Source organism: Dendropsophus ebraccatus, chromosome 6, assembly GCF_027789765.1.
Source record: "Dendropsophus ebraccatus isolate aDenEbr1 chromosome 6, aDenEbr1.pat, whole genome shotgun sequence".
NCBI classification, from domain to species: domain Eukaryota; kingdom Metazoa; phylum Chordata; class Amphibia; order Anura; family Hylidae; genus Dendropsophus; species Dendropsophus ebraccatus.
In genome coordinates, this window is record NC_091459.1 from 143942003 (window position 1) to 143961296 (window position 19294).

General features: G+C 45.3%; 1 protein-coding gene across 4 annotated transcripts in view; it reads right to left on the bottom strand.

Moving 5' to 3' along the window:
- GREB1 (growth regulating estrogen receptor binding 1) overlaps window positions 1–19294 on the bottom strand; it is a 102844-nt gene that overhangs the window by 83262 nt on the left and 288 nt on the right. For 3 of the 4 annotated variants that reach the window (XM_069973162.1, XM_069973164.1, XM_069973159.1), the window contains exon 1: window positions 18593–19290. The exons of the other annotated variant lie outside the window; for it this stretch is intronic. The gene's annotated coding sequence lies outside the window, so the exon portion shown is untranslated. Of the gene's footprint in view, window positions 1–18592; window positions 19291–19294 lie in introns of those variants that run through there. 4 annotated transcript variants of the gene reach the window in all.

Below are 19294 nucleotides of genomic sequence, written 5' to 3' on the forward strand. Positions count from 1 at the left end.
TGTGATGGGACGAGGCAACCTACACAGCGGCTGAGATAGTCCTCACATTCACACCCGGGCCGCACAAAAACATCACCCAAAAAGGGGATGAAAAATGTATGGCACCAAAACTGTGTATGAACAAATTCTAAGGATATGAGACCCTGTCACACGGGATTGTGGGATTATTTCAGCAATAAACAGCAAATAAAAATGTTTGTTTTTTTCAGCCATTTTTCTAATTCTGTTCCCAACATATCAGGGGAGATTTATCAACATGGTGTAAAGTGAGACTGGTTCAGTCGCCCCTAGCAACCAATCAGATTCCACCTTTCATTTTTCACAGACTCTTTGGAAAATGAAATGTGGAATCTGATTGGTTGCCATGTTTGATAAATCTCTCCCATCAACTTCAAGAATTGACTTATATATCCCACTCGATGACAGGCCCCATTGTCGTAATAATGCCCCATAATGTCATTCACTGCCCCCGTCAGTGGTTTTAATGTTATGTCTGATCAGTGTATACACATTATACTTATAGGGGTACTTCAGCAAGAAAAAAAAAATCAGCCAGAAAGTGTCAGAAATTTGTAATTTACTTCTATAAAAAAAATTCTCCAGTCTTCCAGTACTTATCAGCTGCTGAATGTTGTGCAGGAAGTGGTGTATTCTTTCCAGTCTGCAGAGCAGGAGAGGTTTTCTATGGGGATGCTGCTCTGGACAGTTCCTGACACGGACAGAGGTGGCAGCAGAGAGCACCGTGTCAGACTGGAGAGAATACACCACTTCCTGCAGGACATACAGCAGCTGATAAGTACTGGAAGAGTGGAGATTTTTTTATTAGAAGTAAATTACAAATCTCAGGCACTTTCTGGCACCAGTTGATTTGAAAGAATTTTTTTTTTATTATTATGAACAATCCCTTTATGTAGAACCGTCAGCCCTCTATCTGTTGCAAAGCTACCATTCCCATTATGCCTGGACAGCCGAAGCAAACGCTGTCTTATATTGTGTTTAGTGATCTTACTGAACTGTTCGTGTTCGGCAACGTTCTTCAAACCCAAACGCTCAGCATTTGACTCCCGGTGGCTGGAGAAGTTGGATGTATCCCTAGCGATGGCAGGAAAACATAGAGACAGCCTATGGCCATCTTCACACAGTGTATTTTTTAAGACAAGAACGCCCATTGATGTCGATTAAAACAACGGCCCTTCTCGTCTTAAAATAATGAACTGTATTGAACTCTATAAAAACAGCGGCCGTTGTTCACACAATATATGGCCGTTCTGATGGCCTCACATTGCATAGAGTTCTATGGTGATAAAATAAAATAATACAACTATTGTAGGAAGTTTTTTAATGCTCCAAAGCCGATGAGCATCAAAGGAAGGAGACGCGGGGGGGCAGGTAACAAAACCTTCCTAGACCGAGACCCCGCACAATAGTTTACAACCCTCAGGACACAAGCCGGACACTTGATCCTTGTATGTCTGCCACTGAGAAGAAAGGATCAAAAACTGTGTAAAAAAGAAGAAGAAGAAGAAGAAGAAGAAGAGAGGAAATGCCGGCTGGGACTTCAGCACCTCGGTGTGACTGCTCCTCACATTGCACTTTATTGGTCCGTCTATGGCTGTAATAGTCACTTACCAGGACCTGGGAGGAGCAGTGTGAATAGGACACAAGGCTGCTGTGTCCGTGAATGACAATACCACTTCCCTGTTTATGTCTACGGGGGATTGTACCAGGGAAGATAGAGACCTCCGCCAACCTTCAGGTCCATTCCTATAGGTGGGGTGTGTTTTCTAGGCCAGGACTCTCCCCTATGTTGACTATGTATACAGGCCTGTATGTGGAGTCCATGTTGCCCTGGGTACCTGGAGCGCTGATGCCCCAAACCGAGCACCTTACCGCATTCTGTGGGGGGTCTTCCCCAGCGCTTGCCGGAGGCCATTAACGCCGCTCTGTCACTTTAAAAGCCCCACTACTGGTGGCAGAGGAGCCCTAGCTGCCAATAGTGGCACTTATACAACACCATCACTACCAGCACTACAAAAACATAGCCACTTTCTTCCAGAGACAGCACCACTGTCATCTCCAGTTGGCAATTTAGTTCCATTGAAGTGAATAGAGCTTAAAGGGGTTGTTCACCCCATTTTTTTTCTTTTAACTCATTTATTGCCAGAAATTTGTAATTTACCTGTATTAAAAAATATCCAGTCTTCCAGTACTTATCAGCTGCTGTATGCCCTGCCGGAAGTGTTGTATTCTTTCCAGTCTGACACAGCGCTCTCTGCTGCCACCTCTGTCCATGTCAGGAACTGTCCAGAGCAGCAGCAAATCCCCATAGAAAACCTCTCCTGCTCTCCAGACTGGAGAGAATACCACTTCCAGCAGGACATACAGCAGCTGATTAGTACTGGAAGACAAGATTTTTTTTTTTATAGAAGTGAATTACAAATCTCTTGCACTTTCTGGCACCAGAAGATTTTAAAGATTTATTGGTGAACAACCCCTTTAATTGCAAACCACACCTGAACTGGAGACAAGAGTTGTGCTGTCTCTAGAAGAAAGCAGCCATGTTTTTACCCTTTAAGCGTACTATGAGGGCCCGCCCCTTACCTTTGGTGGTAACACTTATTCCACAGTTTGGGCTCGGACGCTACATACTGAATGATCAGCATCAGAACGATAAATGTGACAGGCCAAGAATACGCAGACTCTTGTATCTCTATATTTCTATATCTGTGATGGTGACTATGTAGTCCGAGCACAGACGCGGCTCAGGAAATGAGCAGGCTGCGCTGTTATGAGGTGCCGCAGACATAATGCTTAGGTCTTATCCGGTTATGCAGGCGGCAGACATAAATCACATCACCTATAAAAGCCAATGACTACATATCACACCGGCTGCTCCTCCATCTGTAACACTGAAGCCGTATACCGCCTGTGTACTGTCAGGTCAGTGCCGCTCATGTAGTAAGCTGAGTGACCGAGACAATGTATTGTGTTACACGGGTATACTCAGCAATTACAGAGCTGCAACAGGGACACCTAGTGGCCATACTGTCAGGAAAACAGTGACACCTAGTGGCCATATAGTCAGGAAAACAGTGACACCTAGTGGCCATACTGTCAGGAAAACAGTGACACCTAGTGGCCATACTGTCAGGAAAACAGTGACACCTAGTGGCCATATAGTCAGGAAAAAAACAGTGAATCAGTCAGAGGCCTTAGCCCCACTATACATATACTGCCAGGGGTGAATCTAAGCGATAATCTTTCGGTGTGTATGCGGCAATGATCCAACGACTAATGAAGATGTTTGGATGTGGTTGATCTTATCTTTGGAGCCGACCATAAAATCATCGTAATATGTTCAGTGCATCGTTCCCTCATAATTAAGATCATAACTAACGACTATCGCTCTGTGTATTATATGGTGAAGGATTTCAGGCTGTTCAGGTCTCGTTTGCAATGGTTTATCGTTATTCGATAGGTCCCCATCTATAGTATATCATCTATTACCTGGATGACACATAACACCACGTTGTCTCATTATGCTGCCGCATAGAATACACAATCAATACATGTATTCTCATATCACCAGAAGGAATAATGGTGGTAATACATGGTGGTGATGGTGGTAATACATGGTGGTGATACATGGTGGTGATGGTGGTGATACATGGCGGTGATACATGGTGGTGATGGTGGTGATACATGGCGGTGATACATGGTGGTGATACATGGTGGTCATGGTGGTGATACATGGTTGTGATGATGGTGGTGATACATGGTGGTGATACATGAAGGTGATGATGGTGGTGATACATGATGGTGATACATGGTGGTGATGATGGTGGTGATACATAGTGGTGATACATGGTGGTGATGATGGTGGTGATACATGGTGGTGATGATGGTGGTGATGATGCTGGTGATACATGGTGGTGATACATGGTGGTGATGATGGTGGTAATGATGGTGGTGATGATGGTGGTGATACATGGTGGTAATACATGGTGGTGATGATGGTGGTGATACATGGTGGTAATGATGGTGGTGATACATGGGGGTGATGATGGTGGTAATACATGGTGGTGATGATGTCGGTGATACATGGCGGTGATACATGGTGGTGATGATGGTGGTGATACATGGTGGTCATACATGGTGGTGATGATACATGGCGGTGATGATGGCAGTGATACATGGCGGTGATGATGGCGATGATACATGGCGGTGATGATGGCGGTGATACATGGCGGTGATGATGGTGGTGATGATACATGGTGGTGATGGTGGTGATGATACATGGTGGTGATGATACATGGTGGTGATGATCGCGGTGATACATGGTGGTAATACATGGTGGTGATGATGTCGGTGATACATGGCGGTGATACATGGTTGTGATACATGGTGGTGATGGTGGTGATGATACATGGTGGTCATACATGGTGGTGATGATACATGGCGGTGATACATGGTGGTGATGATGGCGGTGATACATGGTGGTGATGATCGCGGTGATACATGGTGGTCATACATGGTGGTGATGGTTGTGGTGATACATGGTGGTGATAATACATGGTGATGATGGTGATGATACATGGGGGTGATACATGGTGGACTGTGTGCACCCTCTAAGCAGTTTAGTAGATGAAAGGGATGAGAGCTCTTGAGAGGACAATACACACTGAACAATAGGTCTACAATCCCCATCAGATGGACACTTCTTCTCCACAATAGCTGCTTTACTGTGTCCTTTCAACCAGAGCCGCCTCCAGGGTCTCGTGGCTGCTTACTAGTTACAATACACTCAGAAAGGCTCCAGTAACAACTGTGTGTCTATTATACGTATTACAACTATATTATTTCTATCAAAAACACCAGAAGTGAACATTCCTTCTATGTATATTATATACACTCTATCTCATACTGCTCTCTGCTGCCACCTCTGTCCATGTCAGGAACTGTCCAGAGCAGGAGAGGTTTTCTATGGGGATTTGCTGCTGCTCTGGACAGTTCCTGACATGGACAGAGGTGGCAGCAGAGAGCAGTGTGTCAGACTGGAGAGAATACACCACTTCCTGCAGGACATATAGCAGCTGATAAGTACTGGAAGACTGGAGATTTTTTTTTATAGAAGTAAATTTCAAATCTTTGGGCACTTTCTGGCACTAGTTAATAATTAATTAATTTATTTTATTATGCTGGAGGGCCCCTTTAAGGCATTAGTGTTGTTTTCCAGGACTCCTTAGGGCTGCATCCCACTTCTCCAACTGCTGGTAATGAAATGCAGAGAATTCGGGCTTGGACAATAGATCAGATAGAGGAACTTTTGGTAAGTCCTGAGGCATTTCAAAAGTTAAAGATCACATTGGGTCTCGTTTCTGAAACATACTGAGATCTGCGGTCTTCTCCTCGCTCAGTACGAGTGTGGACCCTCAGACTCAGACTGATCAAAACTTCTGACATGTCTCTATAAAGTCTCTATGACATGTCTCCATAATCTCTCTATGATGTCTCTATGATATGTCTGTATGACATGTCTCTATGATATGTTTCCATAATGTCTCTATGACACGTCTCTATGATATGTCTCTATGACACGTCTCTATGACATGTCTCTAAGATGTCTCTATGATATGTCTCTATGACACGTCTCTATGATGTCTCTATGACATGTCTCTATGATATGGCTCTATGATACGTCTCTATGATGTGTCTCTATGATATGTCTCTATAACGTGTCTCTATGTTTCTATGACGTCTCTATGACATGTCTCTATGATGTCTCTATGACATGTCTCTATGATATGGCTCTATGATACGTCTCTATGACGTGTCTCTATGATGTCTCTATGATATGTCTCTATAACATGTCTCTATGATGTCTCTATGACGTGTCTCTATAACGTGTCTCTATGATGTCTCTTTGACGTCTCTATGATATGTCTCTATGACATGTCTCTATGTCTCTATGTCATGTCTCTATGACGTGTCTCTATGATGTCTCTATGATATGTCTCTGATATATCTCAATGAGGTCTCTATGACATGTCTCTATGATATGTCTCTACGATGTCTCTATAACATGTCTCTATGATGTCTCTATGATGTCTCTATGATATGTCTCTACGATGTCTCTTTGATATGTCAGAAGTTTTTTGTAACGACAGTGACACTTTAATCCCTCTGACTCTATATACAATATTACTACTATGTCAGGTTTCCCGATGATACAAACAATTCCCAGACACCGATGGTGGAAGCTATGGTCCACGTTTACGGTTTCCATCCCCCAGCTCTTCTCGTCACCTGTCAGACCCGTCCTCCTCCAGTCACTTATAGTGTATAGAACTCATATAACAATGGAAATAACACACTGAATAGTCCCGTCCGGCTCCAGCGGTTTTCCTGATACTTTTCCCATGTGTCGGTGGAGCCCCCTCCCCAGCACATGCTGCTCCGGAGCCCCCCAGCCCTGCAGGCGGCTACCAGCACAGACAGGCAAAACTATTCTCCATTCCTGAGACCCCAACACAATAGTAACTTCTAGTCCCAGTAATGGAAGGCACCTGATGTAGCTGAGCCCCCCATGACGGACCCTCCTGCGGGCAGGCACTCACCTCTGGGGTCTCCTCGTCCTTAGCAGAAGGATCCAGGCAGTGGTGAGCGGAGTCTGCACTTCTCTCCTAGATGCTGAGGAGCCTCCTGTTGCTGAAGGGCTCCCCTCCCCCAGGATTCTCCCACTCCCCTCCTCTATAACCAGCACTTCTTGTTTGTGGATGAGGAGGGGGCTGGGGAAGTAATCCATTAGGGGAGAAAGGTGTTAGAGGGATAAAGACGGAGGCCAAGACAGGGCTCCTACCCCCGGGGGCAGCCGGAGACCTTCCAGCCAGAGGTCAGGGAGGCAATGACAGATCCCCCATCACTTTCGCACAATAGTGAACGGCCCATAAAGTGCACAAACACATATTCCCACCATTAGGAGAGCGGAGAAAAGAAAAGGCTCAGCGGCGGAGCTGTCACTGAGAGGGCGGACGTGTGGAGGGACCATCTGGCCGTGTGTTACCGAGGGGGCACCGCCAGCACCAGGGATCCTCACTGGCACAGTATGATGGCAGGTAGATGGACGACAAGTCTGGGGATTATACTGGTGGGAACTGGGCAGAATGGCTCTGCTGGAATTCATAGACAATGACAATTATTTTGTTCCCGTTTCCATTGACCGGCAGTAGAAATGAGCAAACTTCAAGTATTTGGGTTCGTCCTAACCCGAACTCTCGGCATTGGAATACCAGTGCCGGCTGAAGACGTTGGATGCAGCCCTAGGGAGTCCAGGGAAAATATGCGTATAGCCTATGACCATATGACTGGCTGTATACATGTTTTACAGGACTTTTTTGGGTATTCCAATGCCAAGAGTTTGGGTTAGGACGAACCCAAATATACTTAAAGTTCACCCATCTCTATCTGGCAGCCATAAGGAATGACACGGACCCTCTGCCGCCATCAATGGCTGTGTCAAGAACTGCAGGGCTGCTGAATCCCTGGTCTCAGCACTTAGGATACTATTACACAAAGCGATTTTTTGACAATCAATGATAAACGAACTCAAACGACCGACCTGAAATCGTTCACCCAATTACACGCAGCGATGATCGTTAATTATGATTGTTATTGCGTTCGTCCTGTTGTCGCCGCTGCGTGCGCCGCTACCGCGTACAACGTATTATTAAATGCGAACGATTCGCGAGCGATCAACGATCCAAATTCTATTAATTAAATGACCAAAGATTTCACATTGGTCGTTTAATCGTTGTGTGCTATTACACTAAACCATTATCGTTCAAATGTGAACGATTTTTCGAACGATAATCGTTGCGTGTAATCACACCCTTACACTTGGTGAAGCAGCAGGTTATTGAGACTATGTTCACACTCAGTTTTTTTTGCAGTATTATAAACAGTAATAATACATCAGGGGAGGATGAGTTTGTAGGCAGCAGTGATAGTGACACATAGCCCTGGTCCTGACTAGAGATGAGTGCTACTAGAGCGTGCTTGAGGCAGAGTGTTGATGAAAAAAAAAAAAAAAAGGTTTGCCAGCATACCCCTTTAAGAGCACAACTAATTAAAGGTGAACTCCAGGCATAATATGAAAAAAAAAACACAGAAGGCCGGGGGTGGTGGGAACATAACAATAAAGGAAATACTTACCTGTCTGGTCTCCCGCTTATTAACATAACAATAAAGGAAATACTTACCTGTCTGACCTCCCACTTATTAACATAACAATAAAGGAAATACTTACCTGTCTGACCTCCCGCTTATTAACATAACAATAAAGGAAATACTTACCTGTCTGACCTCCTGCTCATTGTTCACCTGTTTGTGCATTTACAGACACTAATTATCCCAATCCCTGATAATGATGCTTGTTATGGGACTATAACAATGTGCAGCTCGTACCATCAACAGGGCAGACACATGTCCACAAGGGATTGTTAGTGAAGAGGCCCCGGGGGCGTTACTACGAGGGGTGCAGAGGTCGGACCGGGCCGCTGAACCTGATCCTAAGGGTGCGTTCAACCATACAGGATCCGCAGCAGATTTGATGCGGTGTTCAGTTATTAAGTTACATTGATATCAAATCTGCTGTGGATCCTGAACATGTGAGCTTTGAATAAGGGCCCAATTACACCAGACGATTATCGTGCGAATTATTGCTATATCGTTTGAATTTAAACAATAATCGTTTTGTATAAATGCAGCAACGATCAAACGATCCATCTAGTTTACGATACTTTATTATTAATCGTTAACATCGCTTCATCTTGTAGGACCCTAATGGTTCGTTTACACAAATCAATAATTTTGAAGCAACGATTTGGTTTTTATAACGATCAGCGTTTAGACGAATAAATCGTTAGAAAAATTGTTAGAAAAATCGGTATTGCGATCGTTTTTAAAATCGCTTAAGCCCATCTCACACATAGGGTGAATCGGTGAAAGAATGTTTACACGAAGCGATCTGCGAATTTTTAGCGAATGACCATCGATGATTTGAGAACTTGTTGAAAGATCAAAATGAACGATTTCTCGCTCGTCGCTTGCTGTGTTTATACGAGCCGATTATCACTCAAATGCGATCGTTATTGCGAAAATTCGAACGGTGTAAATGCAGCAGCATAAGCCATAAATACCACAAGTAAATCAAACGGCAAAAAACTACAAAAAAAAAAAAAAGCCAAACGAAATGTAAGTTGCCTATACCACGGGCAGCATGAAATACGAACCGGTTGCCTAGTTATAGGAGGGGCTTGGTGGAGAATCCCGAGAACATAGGACTGAAACTCAGCACTCCTGACCCTTCTCCCCCCCATTAAGGGTCAGAAGGCCCCATACACATCAGATGGTTGGCTGGTCAGATTGGACCTACACAAGTATGAGCAGCTTAGTCACATGTATATGCCATTCAGTGTCTGTAGAAAGCTGTGTACTAATCAGCAACAATACTACAAGGGTTCACCGATCTCCAAGTAATCCAATGTCTGATGGGTTAAACAGCCATGCTGTGGGAAGGGGCTGATATTAGGGAACAGGTCCTTTTAAGAATATTCACTATGGCCGTCTGATTCAGACCTCTAAATCTATTTTAAAATGACATTTTCAAGGGTCACTTTGCAGATTTTGCTCCTGGTCTCCAGCAGCTGCTCCTCCCGTCCCCTTGTATAACCCATCTGTCATGCAGCATGCGGGATGTTACACACGCCACCCTATACCTCAGCTTTGACACAAAAAGTTGCCGTAAAATCCACAACAATAGAATTGGCGTTTTGTTTTTTTTTTTTACTCCAACTTTCCAAGTCTATAGGAAAAATAGTGCAGCAAATCCGCAACATTAATGGACATGCCTGTGCCGTGGCCCGGGGAGCTGAGATGGCAAACAGCAAGTAGGCTCTGGTGTTTTCACTGGGGCACTTGTCACGGTGGCCAGGAGTGTTGATACCGACCCCTGGAAACACTGGCACAATGTGTGGGTAGAAGACCGTAGAAGACCGCCTTTTGCCAAACGAGTCCAGAGACTGTCAGGTTTGGCAGCACGAGTCCGAGCACTGGCCGATAAAGTAAAAAAAAAAAACACGGCACTTCCCAATGTTATTATGCTGGTGAAATATTTCTAATAAAGTGAATTTTAGTGTCACAATACAACCAGATCAAGATATATAGAAATCAAGCAAGTAAATATGGCTACTGGTGACGTTTCGGTCGTGCATCCGACCTTCCTCAAGTCAATGGAGCAGCACTGCGGCCAGGATAGAACGTATGGAGAGATCTGGTGGTGCACTGGCCGAAGCGAAACATCTGAGGAAGGAAGACCCACTGAGAGAAGGTGACCACTTGAGAGAGGAAGACCACCTGACGAAGAGCACCAGTGGGAGGAAGACCACCTAAAGAAGGAAGCCTGCCTGAGGGAGGAGGACCACCTGAGGGAGGAGGACCCACTGAGGAAGAAAGAGCATCTGAGAGAGGAAGCCTGCCTGAGGAAGGAAGTCCACCTGAGGGAGGAGGACCCACTGAGGAAGAAAGACCATCTGAAGAAGGATGACCGCTTGAGGGAAGAAAACCGCCTGAGGAAGGAAGACCACCTGAGGGAGGAGGACCACCTGAGGGAAGAAAACCGCCTGAGGAAGGAAGACCACCTGAGGGAGGAAGACCATTTAAGGAAGGAAGACCGCTTGAGGGAGATTGCTGCCATTTCCCTTACAATCCAGTGTAAATAGGCGGTCAGTCGCAGATAATAGACTTGGTCCAGCGTGATATCTGATCACCACTTAATTTTTTCCAAGTCAAATCTCCGGGGGTTTTCTTTGCCTTCCTTTGGATCACTCGGCGATGCCACAGGCTGCATTATTTAGTACAGTATGGGACCTCTGCCTAGGGCTGGGGGGTGTTAGCGGCTTCGGTTTGCACTTTCAGCTGAATTTGTGGCTGTTATACGATCCCCATCCAGGTGCAATGCTGCTAACACCCTGTAAGACCCCCAATAAAATCCTAATAAAGATCTCTCATAAAGTGTGTTGTTTCTTCTAAACAAGAACATCTCTGGTGTCATTTTTTCTGTAATGCTAAAATATCAATCTCTGGGCAGAAATGTGTGAGGTTTAGTCTTTTGTACCAATGACCACGGCCGGATTGGGACTAAAAAAACGTCCAGACACACAAACCCCACCAGACCCCATAGTATAAAAACATCTCAGAACAACAGCCATGTACAATGTGCCCTGAGGCTGATGCTGCTGTACTTGGTCACACTCATCACCATCCCCATAAAGAGGGACCTTACGCTCTCCAAAACTACAATTCCCATCATGCCTGGCTGTAGCTTTAAGTGACCCCCCCCCCACCTTCCCTATATTAGGTCAATCACTACATGGCAGCTTGATTATCTCCCACCCTATGTATTTTCTATATATTCTGTCGTCTCCACCTTCCCCACAGAGCACTCAGACATTGGGATTCAAAAGCCAATGGTTCGGGTTTGTACGATCCCCGAACCACGTCCCACTCATCTCTAATAAGTATCATTCATTGCACAGGATGCACTACAGATGAGGAGGATGATGACGGAGACAATAATTCCAGGCAAGCAGAGGTAGTGTGCTGGAGGATTATATAGTATGAGATAGGAATATTACTGCCCTCTCCTGGTGAGAAGAAAGACTGCAGGCTGCTCAGTAACAGACACAAAATCAAGGACTCCTCACTGAATGGCCGCTGTCTTAGACTCATCTGGTCGCCAATTTACCATAAGAACATGGAAGATTTTCAGAAGAAAAATCCCCCCGGTCCATCTAGTCCGCCTACTAGTATTTCCCTTCTTATTATCTTAGGATAGGTATATGTATATACCAGGCACAATCTGAAGGTTGATCCTGGCAGGGACCGACGGACCATTCCACCCCCTCTATGGGTGAGTGCAGATGACTTCTATCCCAAGCCGCTAGGATCATAGGACGCGCTTTAATCGTTCACAACGTGTTTCGGCCTGTTAATGCTATCAGGCCTTTCTCAAGCATGACCTCTAACATCCTAAAATACCCTTCAGGTATACGGCCATTTCTGGGTCAGCAACAATCATATGAACCATTGCATGACTTTACCTTTCCCATATTTACCTCCTTAGGTCATAATAATAATAATTATATAAATAAATAAGTACATTTCTCTAATTATATCCAAATATGTCCATATAATAAATTACGGGGGGTAGTTGATGTTGATGTTCTACTTATTATACATGTTCGATACATTTATTCATGTCTTCAGAAATAAAAGTACACAAGAGAAATGGGACATAATCCTGGGTAGATCGTGTGAACGACACATACACTAACAAAAGACTTAAAACTGAAAATGTTGGTCCCCTTAGGGTACGTTCACACGTACCGTATCCGCAGCGGATTTCACGATGCGAATTCGCAGCAAAATCCTCTGCGGATCCATTGTCATTCAACCCTATTGACATTACATACTCGAGTATGCGAGTATGTTAATTAACCCCCCAGCGGCCGGAGCTCAGCACTGACAGCGGCCAAAGCGGAGCGGCACCCGTCCTCCTGGACAGACCACTGTTAGATCGTGCAGGCTCCGCTCCGCTGCTGCTGTCGGGCATGGCTCTCTCCTCACGGCTCGGGACACTGCACACACCTCTCCAGCTTGCTGCGAGTATGTAATGTCAATAAGGTTGAACGACAATGGATCCTCAGAGGATTTCGTGAAATCCGCTGCTGATCCGGTACGTGTTAATGTACCCTTAAAAATAATCTGGGTGTAATGGTGGAGGGGGATGAGGAAAAGGCCAATCTACTAGATTCTTTCTTCTCTACTGTATTCACAGAGGAGAATCCCATAACAGATGACATGACTAGGGATAATGTAAATCCTCCCATAAATCTCACCTGCCTAACACAACAAGAAGTGGGGAAACGCCTTAAAAACATTAAAATCCATAAGTCACCGGGCCCAGAAGGTATCCATCCTAGAGTTTTGCAAGAATTAAATACTGTGTTAGACAGACCGTTATTCCTCATATTTAAAGTGTCGCTGTTGTTTTTTTTTGTTGTTTTTTTTCCAGAAATCAATAGTGCAGGCGATTTTAGGAAACTTTGTAATTGGGTTTATTAGGCAAATCTGCCATTATCTGCATTCAAAAAGACTTTTCCCAGGTCCCCCCCCCCTCCTCCTCTCTCATTCACTGCTCATTATCGGGAAATTGTGTCTTGTTTTATTAGACATGCCCCTGTCTGTTCTATGGAGAGGGGAGGGGGGAGGAGGGAGATTAGTCGGCCGCAGAGAACAAAGGATTACACAGTGGGAGCTGTGTGAAAACCGGTATTCAGATGTCAGAGAGGTTAAGACTGACTTCAGAGGAGATAGCCCAGTGATGAAGCTGTAAATTAACTCTTTGTTGTCCTGTTTTGGTGCCTCATCTCCCTCCTCCCCTCTCTATAGAGAACAATGAAGACAGGGAGGAGAGCTTCAAACTGCTTTTCCATTATAAAAATGAATTTTCGGCTAATAACCCCAATTACAAAGTTTCTTAAAATCGCCTGTACTATTGATTTTTGCAAAAAAATTAAATGACAGTGACACTTTAAAGATTCTATAATGACGGGGATTGTTCCACAGGACTGGCGCATAGCTAATGTGGTACCAATATTTAAGAAGGGGTCAAAGAGTGATCCTGGAAACTACAGGCCCGTAAGTCTAACATCTATAGTAGGTAAAGTATTTAAGGGGTTTGTAAGAGATGCTATACTGGAGTATCTTATAAAAGACGTGCTATACTGTTATAATGAAAATAATCTTATAACGCAGCACCAGCATGGATCTATGAGGGATCGGTCCTGTCAGACTAATCTGATCGGCTTCTATGAGGAGGTCAGTTATAGACTGGACCTGGGGGAGGCTGTAGATGTTGTGTATCTGGACTTTTCAAAGGCATTTGATACTGTGCCGCATGAAAGGTTGGTCTACAAAATGAGGATGCTGGGACTCGGGGAAAACGTATGCAAATGGGTAACTGGTTGTGTGATAGAAAACAGAGGGTGGTCATTGATGGAACATATTCAGATTGGGTTTTAGTTACTAGTGGGGTACCACAGGGGTCAGTGTTGGGTTTTAGTTACTAGTGGGGTACCGGGTCAGTGTTGGGTCCACTTCTTTTTAATATTTTTATTAATGACTTTGTAGAGGGGCTATGGGGTAGAAACTCAATTTTTGCAGATGATGCTAAACTGGGTAAAGTAATCAGCACAGAGGAGGATAATATCATATTACAGAGGGAAATGGAGAAGCTAGAGGCTTGGGCGGTGAAATGGCAAATGAAGTTTAATGTGGATAAATGTAAGGTTATGCATTTGGGCCGTAGAAATAATAAGTACAGTTATGTGCTAAATAATAAAACACTGGGTAACACTGCTGCCAAAAAGGACCTGGGGGTATTGGTGGACAGTAAACTCATCAAATAATGGGATGCATTAAAAGAGGCCGAGATGCTAAAGATGAGAACATAGTTTTGCCTCTTTATAAATCACTGGTCAGACCACATATGGAATACTGTGTACAGTTTTGGGCACCGATATATAAGAAGGACATAGGTGAACTGGAGCGGGTGCAGAGGAGGGCGACAAAGGTCATTAAGGGAATGGGTGGGTTACAGGACCAGGACAGGTTATCAAGCTTGGGGTTATTTACGCTAGAAAAAAGACGTCTTAGGGGCGATCTGATCACAATGTACAAATATATGAATGGACAGTACAGAGATCTTTGTAGTGATCTTTTTACTCCTAGGTCTGTAACCATGACAAGGGGCATCCTCTACGTCTGGAGGAAAGAAGATTTTATCATCAGCATCGACGCGGGTTCTTTACTGTACGAGCGGTAAGACTGTGGAACTCTCTGCCACATGATGTTGTCATGGCCGATTCATTATATAAGTACAAGGGAGGCCTGGATGCTTTTCTTGAAAAATATAATTTTACAAGTTATGGACATTAGATTTCTGGTGATACATTGATCCGGGGTTTATTCTGATCACCACTGGAGTCGGGGGGGGGGGAGTTTTCTCCCTGCGATGGGGCAATTGTGATCTGCCTCATCAGGGTTTTTGCCTTCCCTGGATTAACACAGTAGGGTTTCCCTAGATTGAACCTGATGGACTCTTGTCTTCTTTCAACCTTATTTACTATGTTACTATTTAAACCTTTAGGAATCAGGCTTTGTAATTTGTAAATCCAAAATGATTCTCTCTTATTTAAAAGGGACCAACGGTCAGTGCTAGAATCTGGTATTTGTTCCAGGGGATAAATAGTGATGTTATTAAAATCTCTATTATGAATTTCACTTAACCCCTAGACGACCCTGGACGTACCAGTACGTCCTGAGCTATGAAGCGCACTCCGGACCGGAGCGCGCTTCATAGCAGGTGGGGGCCGGCTGCATTCAGCAGCCGACACCTGACCATTAATGTCACGCTGCAGCAATCGCAGCGTTTAAGTGTAAGTGACAGGGGGAGTCCCCTGTCACTTACCAATCGGGACCCCCGCAGTGTGACTGCGGGGGTCCTGATTGTTAAAACGGACCGCCGGAGGTCTCTCACCTGCCTCCGTGCGGTCCGATCGGCAATCTGCTTCACTGAGCCTGGACGGACAGGCAGGCTTAATGAGCAGAGCGCCGATAACACTGATCAATGCTATGCCCATACCTCCCAACTGTCCCGGATTCCGCGGGACAGTCCCGTTTCCGGGGTGCTGTCCCGCGGTCCCGGGACGGCCCCCCGTGTCCCGCATTATATGTGGCCCGACCAGAAAAACAATAAACCAGTAACTCACCTGTCCGCCGGTCCCAGCAGCTCCTCTCCCGGCAGAGCGTGCACTCCCGTCATCTTTGGGGCGGGCAGCGGGGTATACTGACACTGACTGTGCCGGAAGTAATTCATGATAGAGGCAGCAGGTCACTTCCGGCACAGTCAGTGTCTGTATACCCCGCTGCCCGCCCCGAAGATGACGGGAGTGCGCGCTCTGCCGGGAGAGGAGCTGCTGGGACCGGCGGACAGGTGAGTTACTGGTTTATTGTTTTTCTGGTCGGGCCACACAAAGGGGGGATTGGCTACTATGTGGGGCGCTATATGGGGGATTGGATAATATGACTATATGGGGGATTGGCTGCTATGTGGGGCACTATATGGGGGATTGGATAATATGACTATATGGGGGATTGGCTGCTATGTGGGGCACTATATGGGGGATTGGCTACTATATGGGCACTATATGGGGGATTGGATAATATGACTATATGGGGGATTGGCTGCTATGTGGGGCACTATATGGGGGATTGGCTACTATATGGGGCACTATATGGAGGGATTGGCTACTATGTAGGCCACTATATGGGGGATTGGCTACTATATGGGCACTATATGGGGCATTGGCTGCTATGTGGGGCACTATATGGGGGATTGGCTACTATGTGGGGCACTATATGGGGGATTGGCTACTATGTGGGGCATTATATGGGGGATTGGCTGCTATGTGGGCACTATATGGAGGATTGGCTACTATGTGGGGCACTATATGGGGGCATTGGCTGCTATGTGGGGCACTATATGGGGGATTGGCTACTATGTGGGGCACTATATGGGGGCATTGGCTACTATGGGGGCACTATATGGAGGATTGGCTACTATGTGGGGCACTATATGGGGGCATTGGCTGCTATGTGGGGCACTATATGGGGGCATTGGCTGCTATGTGGGGAACTATATGGGGGCATTGGCTGCTATGTGGGGCACTATATGGGGGCATTGGCTACTATGTGGGCACTATATGGAGGATTGGCTACTATGTGGGGCATATATGGGGGCATTGGCTACTATGTGGGGCATATATGGGGGGATTGGCTACTATGTGGGGCATATATGGGGCATTGGATACTATGTGGGGCATATATGGGGGCATTGGCTACTATGTGGGGCATATATGGGGGCATTGGCTACTATGTGGGGCATATATGGGGGCATTGGCTACTATGTGGGGCATATATGGGGCATTGGATACTATGTGGGGCATATATGGGGGCATTGGCTACTATGTGGGGCATATATGGGGGGATTAGCTACTATGTGGGGCATATATGGGGGGATTGGCTACTATGTGGGGCACTATATGGGGGATTGGATAATATGTGGGGCATTATATGGGGAATTGGCTACTATGTGGGGCACTATATGGGGGATTGGCTACTATGTGGGGCACTATATGGGGGATTGGCTACTATGTGGGGCACTATATGGGGGATTGGCTACTATGTGGGGCACTAGGTGGGGGATTGGATACTATGTGTGGCACTATAATGGGGGATTGGATACTATGTGGGGCACTATAATGGGGGATTGGCTACTATGTGGGGCACTATAATGGGGGATTGGCTACTATGTGGGGCACTATATGGGGGATTGGCTACTATGTGGGGCACTATAATGGGGGATTGGATACTATGTGGGGCACTATGTGGGGGATTGGATACTATGTGGGGCACTATGTGGGGGATTGGATAATATGTGGGGGACTATAATGGGGGATTGGATACTATGTGGGGCATTTTGGGGGGGATTGGATACTGTATAGGGCACTATTCAGTCAGCAGCATGTGGTGACTGTAGGGGAGTGGCTATGGAGGGTCGCTATGGGGGTGTGGCTATGGGGACCGCGGCGCACATGTCCCTCTTTGCTCTTTGCAAAAGTTGGGAGGTATGGCTATGCCTATGGCATAGCAATGATCAGTGTAGAAAATGAAAGTACTGTATGTAAAAGTCCCCCAAAGGGACTTAAAATGTATAAAAACAAAAAAGTTAAAATCACTAACACACAACCCCATAGCCCCTCCCCCAACAAAAGTCTAAATCACCCCCCTTTCCCATTATATAAATAAAACATATAAAAATAAATAAACATATAATATACCGTAGCGTGCGTAATTGTCCGATCTATTAAAATATAACAAGCGTCACTGTGAACGGCGTAGACGAAAAGAGGGAAAAAAGTGCGCGGATTACCTATTCTATGTTACATTATATATAAAAAAAATTAATAAAAAGTCATCAAAACGTCCGATCTTCACAAATATGGTATTAATAAAAACTAGAGATCATGGCGGATAAAATGACACCCCATACAGCCCCGTAGGTGAAAAAATAAAACCGCTATAAGCGTCACAATAGGCCCATTTTATTAATAATTAATTGCCAAAAAAAAGGATTTCATTAAAAAATATATAACATTAGAGAATCTGTGTAACCTGCATATGGTTGTGTTCGCACTGACCTATAGAATAATTGTATCATGTCGCTGTTACCATATAGTGCATTACGTAGACACAGGAACCCCCCAAACGTTACCATATTGCATTCTTTCTTACGATTTCACCAATTTACATCTTTATAAATAATATATTTGGGATTCCATCATACATGTTATGGTAAAATGAAGGACGCCATTACAAAGTACAACTATTCCTGTAAAAAACAAGCACTTACATGGCCTGTAGATAGAAAACTGAGAGTGCTGGAGCTCTTAGAAGGGGAGGAGGGAAAAACGGAAACGCAAAGATAAAAATTTGCGCGGTCCACTGGGTCATTTTGGGCCTAGTCCTCAAAGGGTTAAACCAAAAATACATAAATAACAGGTTAAAAAAATATGGTGTTGGAATATGTGTGTAAGGGAAGGTAGCGCCCCTGTAAATGGTGTATCCGTCTTCCTAGGCCTCATCCTGTGTAACACTCAGGGCCCCCCTGTATTCTGTCAGACTTTGCCATGGACACTGGGATTGAGGAAGGGACAAGGCAGCAGGAGGCATCTGGTTGCCATGGTAACGTGGGGCTGCTGGAAAGGGACGTGCATTATTGGAGATATGGTGCCGTAAAGTGAGAACGACTACTCCAAATAAAAAGATTCGTCTGTTCAGCCGAAACATCTGTGTCTTCCTATTATTCTCTACACACTAGAGCTGTCAGTTCCCAGGCATGCTGGGAGTTGTAGTTTTGCAGCAGTTGGAGGCCGCGGGTATAACGCATCTGTCGCCATCCGTGTGAGGCAACGGAAAGCAAACGGCGCTGATAACCGTCCAACCAGACAGAAGTAATCGACTCCGCGCCCTCCATTACTGGACTCTGCAAGAGACGGCCTCCACAAAATGCCATCCACCAATCACAAATCAGACGGCAACTCGGCAACCAATC